Genomic DNA, 12,591 nt, shown 5'->3' on the forward strand with positions numbered 1-12,591 from the left:
ATTACTGAGGAAAAATAGCTAGCTGCAGAATGATATGCACAACCTGCCCCCATGTATATAAAGTTTTTAAAAGCATGTAGAACAATACCAAAATTGCTCACAGATGTATAAATATTGAGTAGAAGTATAGGAACATCACGGGAATAATAAATACCAAATTTTGGGATAGTTCTTACCTCGAGTGGAGGAGGGGAGAGGAGGAGGGAAGGTGGAAGGGGAATGGGACCAGGGAAGGACACACGGGAGACTTCAATTCATTTCCATTTGTTTTTTTAAATCTAGGTGGTGAGACAGGTATTCATTACATAATTCTCTAGGGTCAGAATATCTGTGCTCAAATAAGACTTGTACAATTCCCTCTAGTTCTCTGAGCTTCAGTTCTTTCACTGATCAGTAATAGGACTGCATTAAGAGCTCTATACATGTTATTTAGACCTCACAACAATCCTCTGAACTATTATCTTCTCTTTACAGGTAGAGGAAATGAGCTCAGAGCAGTTAAGTGACAGCCCAGGATTTCAACGCAGGCCTGCCTGACTCCAAAGCCCAGACCCTTTACTTACAAGATGGTTGTAAAGAATTGATGTATAACAAATCCCTTTGGAAATTGTAATTTTAGATGTGGATCATGATGGTCATGTTGATCATGGGAATATTGGCAGAAATGGAACAGTTATAATTGAGCTCACACTTTTCAGCCAGTACCTAAGATTAGGGGCAAATAGAAAGCTGCTTCAGTGCCCTAGTGGAGTATGGGGTGAGGTACAGAGTAATACCTGTCTAAGGACAGAATGACAGAGACTGAGGGAAGAAAAGATGTAGAACAGAGGTGAAGAATCTTATTTCTATCAGGAACCCTGACCCAAAGAAAAGAAAATTATGGACAGACCACACTAATGGAAAGCAACTTATTTTCATATTTTTAAGACATCAAAATATCAAACTGCCAGATTATCTGCTTTTAATATTAAGAACAAGGAAAATGAATCATACTCAAAAGATACAACAAAGACTGAAAGTAACGATAATGGTGGTGTTTATAAGGACTAGGGCAATGGGCAGCCTCGTACACTACAGGAGGGAGAGTTAATTGGTACAACTATTTTGGAGGGCAATTTGGCAATAGAAAGCCTTAAAAATGTGTGAATGCCCTTTAGCCATTCATCCCTTTCCTAGGCATTTTGTTTAAAAAAATAACTGGACAAGTAGGAAAAATATATATATACAACTATGCAGTGTACAAGGTTGTTTATAATAGCCAAAAAATGTCCAATTGATGTTTGCCTAAATACATTATGATACATCCATCCATACAACGTAATACTAGGCAACTTAAAAATTTATATATTTTTATCTATTGACATAGATAAAAATATCAGAAAATATTTATAGTATAGCCTTTGAAATACAAATACAGATATTCTTGCACAGAAAATATGAGTACATATGAACTAAAACATTATTAGTGAATATCTCTTGATGAGAGGATTACAGTCTCTCCATCTGTGCTTTCTAACTTTTTTTACAACAGAGACAAATTTAACAATTTTGAAAAGGTACAACAAATAAATTCACCTTGATTTTCAATTATGGCCAGTTAAAATGGGAGAAGGGAGAGAGAAGGAAAAGGAAAAGGAAAACAGAGACAAAGGAAAGGAAGAGACAAGAGAAGGTGAGGAGAGAAAAAGAGGTGGATGGAAAGAAGTGGGGGAGGGAGGAAATGAAAAAGATGAGGAGTAAGACAGAAAATATCAGGAGGGGCAAGGCAGAAGGGTATCTAGTAGCTCCTGAGGCAAAGGTTTTAATCAGATGCATGTTCTGGGCACACCCCACTATTTGCAAGTGGGAAGAGCCTTCCCCCCACCAAGATCTTACTGACTCTCTAGCAGGTAAATAACTTGTTTTCATTTTTAAAAATTCAACATCTATTCCAAAGTTATTAATTTATATTTGTGTTTTTTATATAAATAATACATATTAATTTTGTGAAGATCTGAAAATACAAACTAAAAGATAAATTAAAACCCTGCCATCATACATCATATTCCGGAGATGATTGCTGTTGATATCTGTTGTGTTTGTTTTCCAAGTTTGTTACTATAATTAAATATAAGGCCACTTTGGTATTTAAGACTTCTCTCATTGCCTTTTTGAAATTAAATTTTTACTTTGGGAACACTGTAGATTCACATGCAGTTGTAATAAATGATACAGAGAGAGCCCAGATAGATTTTTGTTAAACAACACTTCATTCACACCACCACATATACTGCTCAACAACTAGCCTTTTTCACTGAGTGGTATAACATAAAAGCATATTTTATATCAACAAATGTACCTCAATAGAAAAAACATATTAGAAAATATACAGATAAGATTGTTGTCATAATATTAAGAAAAAATATAAAATAGCTATGAAATAAAGTTAAGAAATATATACACTTTAAGTGAATAATAATATAGGACTCTACTAAGGGGCATAAAGATTAGAATAAAAGGGAAAAAATCTTATTCCTAGATCAACATGCAGTTATTAAAACTAAAGATTTCTTTCTGTAGGTTATTCTGAAGACTTTGTAGGAATGTGAAAAAAGGATTTTGGTTTTTCAAATGGGGTAATTGAGAGTCTTAAATAAGTTAATTAATTTACTGGCTTTACCTCCAAATTTCCTCTGATATTTAAAATTGTCTGGACTGCTTATCCACACTGTTTAATCTGAGAGATTAAAGCTATTTTATTCTACACTATCTAATGGTTACATCTGAACCAGTACTCATCAATTTCTTCTGAGCCTTTTTCAAGTCAAACTCAATTTTCAGTCTCATTGGATCACAGAGTAAGAATTAAAAGAAAAAAAAAGCAGTGAAAAACTATTTCAGTGCAATCTTGATGTATAGTACTGTGGCCAGAGTAATGTCTCTTACTGTTAATTGGGAAAGTTATTGCTTTGTTTGCTTCTTTGTTTGAGATTTTATTTTTTGCAGAAAAGATAGGGGGTTTCCCTACACAAAAAGGTGAGATGGAAAGACATACACCACAGGTTGCAAAATGGCAGCCTGAGGGTCACATCCAGCCTATGGAAAAATACAGTTGTGTTTTTTTTATTTATTTTGGTTTTTAAAAATCTTTTATTTAGTTGGCAACACTTGAGAATTGGGAAATTTTAATGTATTTCTGGCACATTGGAACTTTCCATAGGCAGTCTAAGACCATGTTTAGATCAGCAGTGAAGCAGGGGCACCACCAGCAAAAATGGAGAAAATTAGAAAGTTTAGAAATCAATTATTTTAATTTCAGCACACAAGTAAATTTTGTGTAATTCTGAAAAATACAATTTTACTTATGTTTCAGAAATATATCTATTCTGAATATCCTGAATATTATTTGGGGAAGGGGCACCATAATCTTTGCAGACTCTGGGCCTAAAAAGATCTTATTCTAAGCTTCATTTCCCATTCCTAATTTTGTTTTTAAGAAAAGAAATTTTTTGTGTTTTAATCTCAAATTTCTTATTAAGGTATCATTGATATACAATCTTACAAAGGTTTCACAAGAGCAACATTGTAGTTATTACATTTGCCCATATTATCAAGTCCCCCCCAACCACCCCATTGCCATCACTGCCCATCAGCATAGTAAGATGCTAAAGAGTCACTACTTGTCTTCTCTGTGCTATACTACCTTCCCCGTGACCACCTAAATTATGTGTGCTTATCATAATGTCCCTTAAAACCCTTTGCCCTCCCTCCTCACCCACCTTTCTCAAGCCCTTTCCTTCAGTAACCGCTAGTCCCTTCTTGGAGTCTGTGAGTCTGCTGCTATTTTGTTCCTTCAGTTTTTGCTTTGTTGTTATACTCCACAAATCAGGGAAATCATTTGGTACTTGTCTTTCTCCGCCTGGCTTATTTCACTGAGCATAATACCCTCTAGGTCCATCCATGTTGTTGCAAATGTCAGGATTTGTTTGCTCGTTATGGCTGAATAATATTCCATTGCGTATATGTACCACTTCTTCTTTATCCATTCATCGACTGATGGACACTTAGGTTGCTTCCATATCTTGGCTATTGTAAATAGTGCCGCAAAAAACATAGGGGTCCATATGTCTTTTTGAATCTGGAATCTTGTTTTCTTCAGGTAAATTCCTAGGAGTGGAATTCCTGGGTCAAGTGGTATTTCTATTTTTAGCTTTTGAGGAACCTCCATACTACTTTTCAAAGTAGTTGAAATAATTTACATTCCCACAAGCAGTGTAGGAGGGTTCCCCTTTCTCCATATCCTCATCAACATTTGTTGTTGTTTGTCTTTTGGATATTGGTCATCTTGACTGGTGTGAGGTGGTATCTCATGGTTTTAATTTGCATTTCTCTGATGATTAACGATGTGGAGCATCTTTTCATGTGTTTGTTGGCCATCTGAATTTCTTCTTTGGAGAAGTGTCTTTTCAGATCCTCTGCCCCCTTTTTAATCTGGTTATTTTTTTTTGGGTGTTGAGGAGCGTGAGTTCTTTATATATTTTGGAAGTTAACCCCTTGTCAGATATGTCATTTACAAATATATTCTCCCATACTGTAGGATACCTTTTTGTTCTGCTGATGGTGTCCTTTGCTATACAGAAGCTTTTAATTTGATGTAGTCCCATTTGTTCATTTTTGCTTTTGTTTCCCTTGCCCGAGGAGTTGTGTTCAGGAAAAAGATGCTCATGTTTATATTCAAGATATTTTTGCCTATGCTTTCTTCTAGAGTTTTATGGTTTCATAACTTACGTTCAGGTCTTTGATCCATTTTGAGTTTACTTTTGTGTATGGAGTTAGACAATAATCCAGTTTCATTCTCTTGCATGTAGCTGTCCAGTTTTGCCAACACCAGTTGTTGAAGAGGCTGTCATTTCTCCATTGTATATTCATGGCTCCTTTATTGTATATTAATTCACCTTACGTGTTTGGGTTTATATCAGGGCTCTCTATTCTGTTCCATTGACCTATGGGTGTTTTCTTGTGCTAGTATCAAGTTGTTTTGATTACTGTGGCTTTGTATTAAAGCTTGAAGTTGTGAAGCATAATCTCCCCAACTTTATTCTTCCTTTTCAGGATTGCTTTGACTATTTGGAGTCTTTTGTGGTTCCATTTGAATTTTAGAACCATTTGCTCTAGTTCATTGAAGAATGCTGTTGGAATTTTGATAGGGATTGCATTGAATCTGTAGATTGCTTTGGGCAGGATGGCCATTTTGACAATACTAATTCTTCCTATCCATGAGCATGGGATGTATTTTCATTTATTGGTGACTTCTTTAATTTCTCTCATGAGTGTCTTGTAGTTTTTGCAGTATAAGCCTTTCACCTGCTTGGTTAGGTTTATGCCTAGGTATTTTATTCTTCTGATGCAATTGTAAATGGAATTGTTTTCCTGATTTCTTTTTCTGCTAGTTCATGATTAGTATATAGGCATGCTGCAGATTTCTGTGCATTAATTTTTTTATCCTGCAACTTTGCTGAATTCAGTTATAAGTTCTCACAGGTTTGGGGCAGATTCTTTAGGGTTTTATATGTACAGTATCATGTCATCTGCAAACAGTGACTATTTAACTTCTTCCTTACCAATATGGATGCCTTTTCTTTCTTTGTGTTGTCTGATTGCTATGGCTAGGACCTCCAGACCTATGCTGAATAAAAGTGGGGAGTGTGGGCATCTTTGTCTTGTTTACGATATTAGAGGAAAAGCTTTTAGCTTTTCCGTGTTAAGTTCGATCTTGCGGTGGGTTTGTCATATATGGGCTTTATTATGTTGAGCAACTTGCCCTCTATACCCATTTTATTGAGAGTTTTTATCATGAATTGATGTTGAATTTTGTCAAATGTTTTACAGCATCCACTGAGATGATCATGTGATTTTTGTCCTTTTTGTTGATGTGGTGGATGACGCTGATGGATTTTCTAATATTGTACCATCCTTGCATCCCTGGAATAAATCCTACTTGTTCATGATGGATGATCTTTTTTATGTATTTTTGAATTTGGTTTGCTAATATTTTGTTGAATATTTTTGCATCTATGTTTGTCAGGGATATTAGTCTGTAATTTTCTTTTTTTTAAATGGTGTCTTTGCCTGGTTTTGGTATTAGAGTGCTGTTGGGGCAGAGAGGCCCAGAGGCAGAGACCGGCTTGCTGCATGCAGACTTGGCTGAGGTGGATGAGGATTCTAGTGACTGACCTGCCACTGTGGGAATAAAGTTGGGTGTAAATGCTTTTACCCCCTAAACATTCCACTGTCAATTTTTTTCAGTCTCACTGAATCCATAGTGAACTTGTCTTGGGCTGAAACCCAATGACAAGACAATCACCCTCCACAGATTTTCCCATCCTTATCCCCATCCATTTCCCCAGGCACTAGGCTATGGAGTAGGGACCCTTAGAGAGAGGGAGATGTCTCTCTAGTACTTCTCTTTGATGTATATTAGGTCTGGTTTGAAGGCTGAGCTTTGGGGAGCTTCCAGAGGTCTTTCACAAGGTCTCTCACCCTGAGTGCCTGCCAGCTGTCTCAGGAAAGGTACCCCTCAAATGCTCAATGATATATTAGTGGGAAGTGGTGCTAAGGGCAAGGGATATGGGACCTAGTAGGGGCTAGAAAAAGAGGACTCTGGAGTATTACCTAGGGAGCGAGATGAAACTCACATCCATCTCCAGCCCTGGTATGTTTGCCTCCCTAGCCTCTTATACCCAAGGTCCTCTGAGTGTTTGGATTGGTGAGGGTCAGAGTAGAAGAATAGGGTTCTGGGAGGGGGGCATGAAATGCTGCTTTATATATAGCTCAGGTGCTAAGAGTTTGGAAAGCAGATTAGTGGCTGAAAGATTAGCAAGCTGTCACTGCTGGTACAGGGTGGGGGTAGAGGTTTGATTCTGATAGTTTTAAAGTTAGGGAATCTTGAGAAGGGGAAATACAAGGTTTTGGCTTTTTGAGGCTTTGAATCTGAGGACTAGGATCAAAGAGGAGTCATAAACACTAAAGGAAACACATGGTGAGGGGCAGAAATAGGAGGGCTCAAAGTATAGGCCTTTGTGATTCTGAAAGGAGAGCCTTGTGTCACACTCCAGTCTTTCTATCTGTTGATCAGGTATTGCAGACCATGCAAAAGCCAAGAATATGGGAAAGAGTACTCCTTCCCCAGCCCCCAGCATGTGAGAGTTGGGACTCGTGAGGTTGACACATCTAGAAAGCTGACACGTTTAGGAAGTTGACACGTGATTATCCCAGCTTATGTGCACAGTAGGAGTCAATCTCCTGTAAATTGAGGGTGGGGTTTGAGTATGGGAGGCTGAGTGTATTGTACTGTGTGTGAACATCTGTGAGCCTTGAATTTCTTTTCTTGTTGGGGAAGAAGGTAGCAAGGAATTCTTGGCTCCAGGGCAGGTTCTCCTAGCAGGAAGTTGCCTGTGGTGGGAATAGATAATTAACATCTTTATCAATACCACCTGGAGTAAACTCTCCCACACACTCCGCCAGCTCTTGACTGTCTTCAGTTGCTAAACTAAGTCCATGCTATAGGCTCTAATCAGATTCCCTGGTGTCATATAACTGCTAATAGAATGAGAGATGTTTTTTCTAACTACACTGATGGACAATGACTGCAATGGGGTATGGGGTGGTGACTTGATAATATGGGTGAATGTAGCAACCACACTGTTTTTCTTTTGAAACCTTCATAGGAATGTATATCAATTATACTTTAATAAAAAGAAAAAAATAATAAACAGCATACAAAAAAATGTAGAGATGTTTTTGTCTTGCAGCTGTCAGGATTTCCACAATGACAGCAAGAAAAGTAATGGCTGTCCTTCCTACAGGGCCCTGGGCCAGGCTTCATGGACATGGAGAATGTAGAGCCAGAATCTCCAAGCTCTGGGGAGACAAGACCTTACCCCCTCACCTCCCCACAGAGCTGGCTGGTGTTTAGTATCTTTTCATCTGCCTTCCTCAGAGGATGGCTCTGGCTCTTGAAAGGAAAGGAGCGACACACAGCAGCAATTCACCGGAGAGTTCCGCTTTATTAGGGAAAGGTGCTGGGTTATACAGGAAGAGGCATAGGGTGATTGTGGTGTTACTTCTACGGGGCTGTTGGCTGTTGGCTAGGTGCTGGGATTGGGAGGGGGGCGAGAGGTGATTGGGCTTCAGGTGGCACCGGCGGGAAACGAGGACCCCAAAAAGAAGCCGGAAGTTTGCCATCTTACTGGTGGGGACCCTTCATTCCCCCCTTTCTCCTCTATGGGTTTGTGGACGTTGCTTTCTCTCTGACTGCTTCTTGCTGAACAGGGGCGGAGAAGGGAGTGAGGGTTTGAGGATTGGGAGGAAAGGGTTGATAGGACTCCCCACAGTAAGGATGAGTAGATGTGGACTTCTTCAGGTTGGAAATCAATGAAGGTTCCCTGTAACCATAGGTTGAGGACCTGTTGATTCCAATGGTGCCAAGAGGATATGGGTGTCAGGAACCAGGCGTCTGCGGCCATTGTTTCCAGGACAGTTTCCAGCGGAGAGAGGGGTCCATCTCAGCATGTGGTGAGGAGGTCACATGAGGGTGAGGGATCTTCTGTGGCCAGAGGCTGGTAGTTCCTGAGTAAAAGCTGGTTGAAAGCTTGATTAGAGATTTTTCCGACTTGGGATTTGATGAACTTTATTATACAGGGTAAGAAGAGACAGACGAGAAGAATGACTATTATGGGGCCTGCGATGGGCCAGAGCCAGGTGAGGAGGGGGTTTGTTAGTATTGACGAGAATGAGTTGGAATTGGAAGCAGAGTGGAGGCTGGAGGCAAGGTCGGTGAGTTTGGTAATATCAGTTTCTACAATGCCGGATTCGTTGATGTAATAGCAGCACTCTTCCCAGAGGAAGACGCAGGTGCCGCCCTTCTCGGCTGTAAGCAGATCTAGGGCCCGCCGGTTTTGAAGGGTGACTTTAGCTAGCGAAGTGACCTGTCTTTGGAGAGAGGCTAGGGAATCGGCAGTGGATGTCAGGGCTCCCTCAGGTTTGGCGTCGAGATCTCTAACTGCCCATAGAGAGTGACCCAAGGCTCCTCCCGAAAACCCCGCCCCAATGGCTGAGGTGATTAAAGAGATACCGACCATGATGGGAAGGAAAGCAGCCCTTTTTGTGCGCGAGTGCAAGGGAGGTTGGAGCTCAAGGAATTCTGCCATGCTGTAAAGTGTAAGCTGTGGGATTAGGGTGATGAGAATGCAGGGTGTATCGGAGTTGAGAGGTAGTGAGTTGAAAAGACTGCCATTACACCAAAAGAAGTGTCCCGGTTGTGTAAAAGTCTTAGAGCCGGAGGTAGGGGTGTAGATAGAGAGGCAGTGAAGTGCACTGGAGGGGGGTGGAGTTGGGCCTACACAGTGGTGGATGGTGAGATTATCTGCATATTCTGGTTCCCATAGGGGTATGTCTGCCAGGGGACGGAGGGGTTGTCCTTCTGCATGGAAAGAGTAGTTGGAAATATTGAGGGGCACTGCGGCCAGCAGTAGGCGCTGTAGTGATGCACACAAGAAACAATTGGCGGTGTTGAGGGTGTGGTTGAGAAAGATGGTGGTGTCTTGAATGAGCTGTAACCAAGAGTAGGAGGAATAAGAAGATGAAGAGGTGCCATCAAGAGTTTGGATAATGACTTTCTTGGAATGTCTGATATCTGATGCAACTTGAGAGATCTGGGAGCGAGAGGGAACATGCTCTCGAGAGATATGAAGGGTACCGTGGGGGGTCGAGGACCCCTTGTAGTAAACTGAGGCTGTTACTCCAGCAGCCCATCGAGAGTCCCAGGGATCTGGGATTGATAAGGAGAATGAGCCGTTGGGATATTTCATGAAACTGTTGGAGGAGTAATACTCTGGGTACTGGAAGTCACCCATGTAGTGAATGGTGCAAGACCAGTAGGGGCATCCCCCGTAGGTGTCTTGCCATCGCCTGCAATAGGCTTGTCTTTGGTCATAGAGGAAGCAGAGGTAGGGAGAATAAAGGTAGCTGTAAATGAATACTTCGGTGGAGGGAGGAAAGTGGAGGTACAAAGGCTCAGAGCAGCCTTTCAGAGGGCTGTCTGATGTGGCAATGAGGGCAGTAACTTTTGTTTGATGCTGTGTGTAAGTCTGCTTGACTTTGAATCGCCATACAAAGGAGGGTGGGGCAGCAGGGAAGACAATAGGAATGACGGAAAAAAGTGAGAGAGCAGTAAAGGAGGAAAAAGTCAAGATTTGGGTATGGATGGCAAAGGGGGTGCACAGGAGATGCGGAGCTTCAAGGGATCAGAGGGATGAGGTGTGGTAGAGTAGACAGCGTCTTGGGCTGTATCCGAAGGACTCTGGATTGTGACTGATGGGTCTTGGGTGTCCAGAGAAGGTGGGTCCTGGGTATTTGGTTTCAACCTGGAGATATGAATCCAAGGGGTGACAGAGTTATCAGGCAGTGAGAGCTTGGCGGCCGAGGGGGTGCAGAGAATAACTGGGTGTGGACCTTCCCATTTCGGGGTGAGAGAGGGCTGATCCTCTGGTGGCTTATAAAACACTAGTTGGCCGGGCTGTAAGACAGGAGGATTTTGGGAGGCGGATGGATCAGGAAGGAGCCAATCCTGATATTTCCACAATTCAGTGCGGAGGAGAGAGAGTAGTGGAAAGGCTATATTGGGAGGAATTGGTCCTTTGTGAGAAGGGAGCCCCGGGGGTAGAATCGGGCGGCCGTACATGATCTCAAAGGGCGACAAGAAGGAAGGTTTCTTTGGGAGGGCCCGAATGCGGAGTAGAGCTAAGGGAAGTAAGCGAACCCAGTCAAGGTGTAGTTCTAGAGATAGTTTGGTCAGGATGTCTTTTAGAGTCCTATTGGCTCTTTCTACTTTTCCTGAAGCTTGTGGTCAATAAGGACAATGTAAATGCCAGGGGAGCGAGAGCGACTTGGAGAGGTTCTGGATAATTTGGGCAGTGAACTCAGGGCCGTTATCTGATTGGAGGGAAGTGGGCATCCCAAACCTAGGAAAGATCTGGGTGAGGAGGATAGAGGCAACTATGGACGCTCGTTTGTTAGTGGTGGGGAAAGCTTTGACCCATCCTGAAAGTGTATCTACTAGCACGAGTATGTATCTGGTACGTCGTACAGGGGGCATGTTAGTGAAGTCTATTTGCCAATCTGCAGCGGGGACATTACCCCTTGCTTGATGAGCCTGGAAGGGTCGGGCTTTGAGGTGGGTATTAGGGTTAGTGCGTTGGCAGATGGTGCACTTGCAGGTGATTTGGTTAAGTAGGGGTTTGTCTTCAGGAGAGAGAGGAAAAAAAGATTGTAAAAAATGGATCAAGGATTGGGGGCTGGGATGGAACAGGTCATGTAAGAGGCGGAAGAGAGACTCTTTGTCCTGAGAGCAGAGGGCGTCTTGTGATAAGGCTAAAACCGCAAGGGCAGACGGATTGTTGTCTGGTGTGTCTTCTGATAGGGCAACTGACCGGGCTACTCTGTCGGCTTTGTTGTTCCCTCTTGCAATGGGGGAGTCATCCTTTTGATGTGATTTGCAGTGGACTATGCCTAGTCGGTGTGGGAGTTGTGAAGCCTCTAGAAGTTTAGTAATTAAGGCTGAATTAGTTATGGAATTTCCTTTTGTGGTGAGGAGGCCTCGTTCTTTCCATACTGCCATGTGAGACAAGAGAATGTGGAATATGTACTTGGAGTCAGTGTACAATGTGAGAGACGTGTCCTGGGCCAGAGTGCAAGCTCTGGTGGCTGCAATGAGTTTGGCCTGTTGATTGGTTGTACCAGGGGGTAGGGCTCGTGCCTCAATGACATCTTTGAGGGAGACTACTGCGTATCCTGCATAGTGGGTGCCCTCATGTTTAAAGGAGGACCCATCAGTAAACCAGGTGACGTCAGAGTGTGAGAGGGCTCCTTCGGAGATCGTGGAGTGGCATGGAAGGAAGTTGTGAAGGGTTCTAGGCAATCATGCGAGGGAGTATGAGGAGAGTAGGGCAGAGGAAGAAGAGTGGCCAGATTCAGGGGCGGGCAGGGAAGGAAAGAAATGTTTGGATTTTGGAGGAAAGAGGACAGTAAGGTCAGGAGTCTGGAGGGAGGGAGAGTCTGTAAACTTTTGTAGGTTAAGAGATCTTTTAGGTGATGTGGGGACAGAATGGTAAGGGGCGTTCCGAATGTTAGTTTATGAGCTTCTTTCTGCAAGAGCTGTCCAGCGGCTAATGCCCGTAGGCAGGGGGCCCATCTCCGAACTGTGGGGTCTAATTGTTTGGAGAGATAAGCTACTGGGGCAAAGGATGGGCCAAAATATTGGCCTAGGACTCCTAGAGATTGACTGGACCTCTAATGAATGTATAATGAGAAGGGTTTTGACAAATCAGGGAGATGGAGAGCTGGAGCTTCTACAAGGGCTTGGTGGAGCTTAATGAAGGAGTGTCGGGGTGAGGATGATAATGGTTCTTCAGGGGGGCCCTTGCTGAGGTCGTATAGGGGTCTTGCCAACAGGGAGAAGTTAGGAATCCATGCTCTAAAATACTCAGCCAGGCCTAGAAAGGAAAGGATTTCTGTCTTGGTTTTGGGAACAGGCAGGTCAGAAAGGAGTCGTTT

The sequence above is a fragment of the Manis javanica genome, chromosome X (genome assembly GCF_040802235.1).
Source record: "Manis javanica isolate MJ-LG chromosome X, MJ_LKY, whole genome shotgun sequence".
NCBI classification, from domain to species: Eukaryota; Metazoa; Chordata; class Mammalia; order Pholidota; family Manidae; genus Manis; species Manis javanica.